Here is a 5,701-nt window from a genome sequence, read left to right as displayed (position 1 = left end):
ATACAATGCATATTTCTTGAGAAAATAGGGTACATCCTTAGCACAATGAGCCCTTTCCCCTTCAGCTGACTGCAAGCCATATACAGACAACAGGGCTGTCAGACCATCTAACAGGAAAGATTGAAAAGACCAATTCATCATTAGATTCTGGTGGGTTGCTAAATATTGATGTTTATGCACTTTTCAGGAAACATATGCTTTCTCTTATCAAAATGACATAATCACAAGTTAATGGTTTTGTTTGGTGATGTTGATAAGTATCCAAATACAACCAGACGGAACATGCTGAAATTATGTAATGTATCCCCTTAGAAAACACTATACATTATTAAATAGAAAAAGATTGTTATTACAGTATCATTGAACAGTGGATTAATGCCAGGAGTGTCCATGTGTCATTAATCCAATTTAGAGCATAAGTAACATTAGCACTAAAGAATTAGTATATATAACATCATGGCAAAATTGGCAGAATTTAAAAAATCTTTGTCTTCCTTCTGTTTCATTTTAAAAAGCTTGCCCTTCCCACTTGTGTTTTCCCCCTGCACCTTACAAATTATCTGGATAACTGTGTTTTGACCACTTCATTCATATTATTTAACCTTTTAACACATTTATTAAGGCCACATATATCAAAGCGAGCCTCTTGGGGATAGAAAATAAACCTGTCTAACTCCCAAAGATCACGTGCTCAGATTTTTCTGAAACTCTAGTTCCTTTAAAGTTGTCATTCCATGAGTATAGAATCATCCCATAAATGTTTCCTGGACTTTTTGTTTCTTTCATTTTCTGATGCTCCTCCCTGAATTTGACTTTAAAAATTTTCCCCACTCTCCAGACAATCCCAAGTGCTGTATAAATGTTCTTTATATATGTTCTTTGTGGAAAACTTCCATACTTTAAACAAGGGAAGGTGTTCATAACAATGACGCCTATCACATAAGGCATAATGTCCACCTTCAGCCTGGAGTTCTGCCTTCATTTTTTAAACAGATGCCTGTGCTTGTGCAATCTGGCTGACCTATCTTGCTGTCTCCATCACCAGGCCCTGTCCAACATCCCTGTCTGCTGCTGAACTCCCATCTGCCTCATCAAGGCTTTCTTCTCTTTTGTCCGGACTGCTGCACTCAAACAGGAGGCTATTGCACCATGCCTGGTTTTGCACCGGTGACTGGGTCTACTTTTCGGCCAGATGTTCCACTTCCCTGGCTGGTTTCACACAGTGACCTTGACTTGCTGCTTAAGCCCTGAGGAGTCTTAATAGCAGCCGCCTCAGTTGCTGCAGGGATCTTTTCCTCCATCCAGTTTCTAGTGGTAAGCCTAGAAGTACAACGTCTCATCAAGCTTTGTATTGTAAGATTTGAAACTGATTTTAACTGGTTTCTTAAAGCTTAAGGTTCCAGTTTCAGAAAGTTAGTTTGCCAAGTGATGAGTATTTTAAGTTAAACTGAATCAGGGATTTTCCTTCTTTGATGAAGATATTTTAAGAAAAGTGACTGTGTTGTTTGGTCTTCCCTTTCAGCAGGTCACCATGCTCTACAACGTAGCATAGAACCAGCCAAATCCAAAAATCTCTGGAAGTTCCCTTGTATTACAGTCCTTAGAGCTAGCTCCAAAAGACACAATTTAGAGTGTCCAGTAGGTTATAGTTGTTATACTATGAAAAAAGAAGATGATCTAGGACTGCTTAAGAGAAACAGAAAATAATACATGATTAATCAGAAATAGTATGTAGGAAAAAGAATAACTCCAAACACTTATTTTTCAAGTTTTTCATCATCATCTCTGGACTCAATCTCCCACTTACTTTGTCATCTCAGTCCATTTCAGGTCCTGCTCATTTCATGAAGTATTGAAGCTAGTAGTGTTACATTTGTTCAAATATGATTAGGATACACTTTTCACATTTTCAAGTCATAAGTAGGTAGATTTCACCAGATAAAAGATGTCAAATACGTGAAGGATATCCAGAGCCTTCATTCCATATAGCTGTTTGAATGTGTCACGGAGGAGTGGAATGCACCTCACTCAAAAGAGAGAAGAAGCAATATGCTTATTGAGGTAAAATAATAATTTGACAGAGTTCAACAAATTCGATGGAATTTAACAAGTTTGACAGTGGTTTACTAAAGTTTAATAAGTTTGATGGCAAGGTTCACCTTATTAATTACTGCATGGAAGAAAAATACAAAGGAAAATTGAGTTAGCAAAACTTACAAAGTTTAACAAGCTGTTAGTCACTTACCAAGGATCTATTGCAGCAAGGAACCTCTCAACATTGAGGAATAAGGGGTCTCTCCACATTGAGGAGTAAGGGATCTCTCTGCCTTGGACAAGGAAGGATCTCTGAGTCTCAGGTGAGGAATCTCAAACCTTGAGAGGCATCCCTGCTCAAGGGGAGAGTCACCTGGCGGCAGTCTAGCTGCAATTCAGGGGGAACTCAAATCCGGCTCATCCAACGATCTGCGTTGGTAAAAAGGTATCTCTGCCTTGAGGAGCAATCTTGAGAGGCATCCCAGCTCAAGGGGAGATCACTGCCATGCATCCACACTACCTAGCAGGGAGACCTCAAAGAAGGCTGTCATATTTATGGGATAAAATGGTTGGCTCATAGTCACATCACATGCAATAGAAAGGTAGGCATGAGACTCCTTGTACCCACAACTAACTTTGTTTTTTGATAAATGAGTTTTGGAAAAGCCACCTGTTAGTTATGCCTTAATCACATGATCGGTGTTCCAAACTCATCTGTATTGATGTTTACTTTGTCACTCTGTTCCTTTGTGGGTTTTTGGAGAACAGATCAAAACTAGAGGAGTTATTGGCCGGCTACAGCTCAGGCCTTTACCTTCTTTGGAGCCTGTACCAAACTACCACTAGTTTGGTTAAGGGGTCGAGCGCATCTGTCACACTCCATCCTGTGACTGCAGTCAATCCACTTCATCAACTCATAGAGTGGTAGTATGGTTACCTCTTGCCTCTATGTCATAAATACATGTTGCAGATCAGTGGTGAGTCCAATTATTTGATAAGCTGTCTAGTTTAAGTGTTAGTTATATACCATGTTGCATGCTTGCAGATCCACGGTAAGCAAATATTTTTAGTATAAAATATTACTATTAATTTCACTTTGTACATTATTGGGTGATTTCACATGATGAACAAGGAGTATTTGTTTCGTTACATGTCAAGTCTTTACAAACAGAAGGATTATAAGTAATAAGCATAATAACATTAGAGCTAATAAAATCACAACTAGATGAAGTATTTGATTCAAAGTTCCTGTCGCTGTTGGTGACCATCCGAATAAAGTATCCCACCAATTATGTTCTCCATCCTTTTTTACTCTTTCCAGAACATGGCATATTTCTTTTGCATCATGGTGAATGGTAATCAGGGTTCTTTGTCCATTTTTTGACTTGTTTCAGCAATCGGTAGAGATCACCATGCTGTAATAGCTTTCTTATCAATGTAAGATTCATTCCAATAGGGGTAGGCAATAAATCTTGATACAATGTAGAGTTAGATTGTAGCAATTCGTGGGTTGTGACAGGAGCTGAATACTTAAAGTCACATGACATAATTTTGGTAAAATTACAAATGCAGATATTTGAGTGATTATATGTCTCTACAGTGGTGTTGTCTGTAAATATAGAATCACAAAGGGTTCTCATACAAACACACCCATTTCCAAAATATATAAGTACAGTTTCAGGGGTTTCATCAGGATGTGTTTCAAAATGGCAAACATTTTGTTCAGTGTCAAGACAAATGTCTTGGGCCTTAATGGTATTACTTTCACAAATAAATCCTTGTTGTTCCCTTACAACACATGCATCAACATCAATAGTTTGCCATTTGTTCCCATTTTGTTGGGCCCATATTCTATGTTCTAACAGACAGAGGACAGTTCCATTGTGATTTAATCCCAGCGCAATGATTGGGTATATGGTGTGTACCAAAGCATTGTGTATTGTTAAAACAAAAGCTGTGGCTTTACTATCAGTGGGGTTATAAGTGAAATTAACTAGAAGCCACCAGGATTGGAATTCCCTTTCAAATTCAGTTGCATTATCCCAGATTACCTTTCGAATTTCAGTGGGTAAGGTGCCCTCTTCACTTTCTCTTACAATCGTTGTCACAGTAGATTGTACCCACAGTTGAGTCTGAATACAACTAAGAGCGAGAGAGACATTAATTTGGGCTGCACCTAGTGCATTCACAATTAGTTTGCGGTCCTTTTCATTAATTCTTTCCCGTTGGGGTAATATATCAGACAGAAGCCATTGGTTAGTTCCCAATGCCGATAGAGAAGATTACAATAGACATTCTAATTTGGGTCAATTACTTGTTGCTGAGCTTATTTTGTTTGCTAAAACTTCAGCACCAATGTTTTTTAATACTCTTAATCCTGTTCCTAAGATACCAGGCACATCTCTTCTTGGGCGTTTTGGAGAGGTGAGGGTTCGTCCACGCAACCACGCTAACCATCCTGCAGAGGACATACTTAGGAATGGTGAGCAAATAGGTTTAACTGCAGAGATATTGATCTGCAATTCCACTTGTTTGAGGGACCATGATGGATTAAACAACACTCACTGTTGGCCTGTGTATTTAATAGCGTAAGGTTCATTTTGGAAATTTGTGGGGATAGAGTTTTCTTATCTTTTACAATCGGGGCAGATGTTAAGTGAGGAGTGGTGGATGTTGTGCTAGGCTCAGCAACGTCTTTTTTGAAGTGAAATGATAGTCCCATGTCCCTGCGAGTCCAGATGTAGATTATGAAGACAGGTGGTACTAAGGTAAAATTGTACCAACAGTCCAATCTTTCAGAGGCGCAAAGTTTTGTATCTTTTGTTATTGGGTTTGATGTAATGTTGTACACAGAAATCTCATATGCCTTCTCATGGGTAGACGCCCGTCATCCGGCATCTTATTTTAATTTCTTCCCCTGCTGTTCCCCTAAGTAGGGGAACTTTGCCGTAAGCTTCAACTTTATACCAGCTCCACTCATTCTCTAAGTATACTCCAGTTCTGTGCATGACCACAGTGGAAAGATTTAAATTTCTCCTGTTAGCGTGTGCTCTCATACTCCCAATGGACTCAATATGAGCTTGAGACCATGGCCATTTGAGGGTTCTTTGGCCGCAGGTTAGGAGAAGCAGCGTTTTCAGGGTTTGCACTAGCATGAACACAGTGTTTCCATCTGCCATCTGCGGGGTGCTGTAAGAGAGAATAAAGACTTGTTTCAGTGGGGAGAGTCTGAACAGGTTACCCCATTAAAAAGAAGGAAAAATCCACCACGCACTTATGCTATGATTTGCACCATTGCTAATCAGTAGCTTCCCAGGTAAGTGGGCCACAAGGTGTAGTTAGAGTCATACATACGATTCCAATTTGTGGTAAATTTACCACGACAGGCTGTCCTGGCTGTAATGCTACCTGATACTCTCTTTTCCCCATAGGTGGAGCGCTAAGATCAGTTTTTGCAATGAATGCTCGGCTCACAGGGCTCCCGGTGGGCCCATACTGATTATTCAATTGATGAAGTACTTTGGAAAGTCGAGCATCCCTCTGGGATACTGGAAAACCAATAAACTGTAATGTTAATGAAATAAACACGTAAAATACTTCCACTGTAATTTCTTTGTATAGACATTGTGGTACCATTCAGGGACTGATTCAGGGTCAAGATTCTCCT

General features: G+C 39.4%; 1 pseudogene; it reads right to left on the bottom strand.

Annotated features, from left to right (window-relative positions):
- Positions 1-1,139: 1,139 nt before the first annotated feature.
- LOC142078373 (uncharacterized) lies at positions 1,140-5,213 on the bottom strand (annotated as a pseudogene).
- Positions 5,214-5,701: the final 488 nt, after the last annotated feature.

Source organism: Calonectris borealis, chromosome 2 (genome assembly GCF_964195595.1).
Source record: "Calonectris borealis chromosome 2, bCalBor7.hap1.2, whole genome shotgun sequence".
Taxonomy (NCBI): domain Eukaryota; kingdom Metazoa; phylum Chordata; class Aves; order Procellariiformes; family Procellariidae; genus Calonectris; species Calonectris borealis.
Note: the sequence above shows the minus strand (reverse complement) of the source record. Positions and strands in the feature narration are given on the sequence as shown.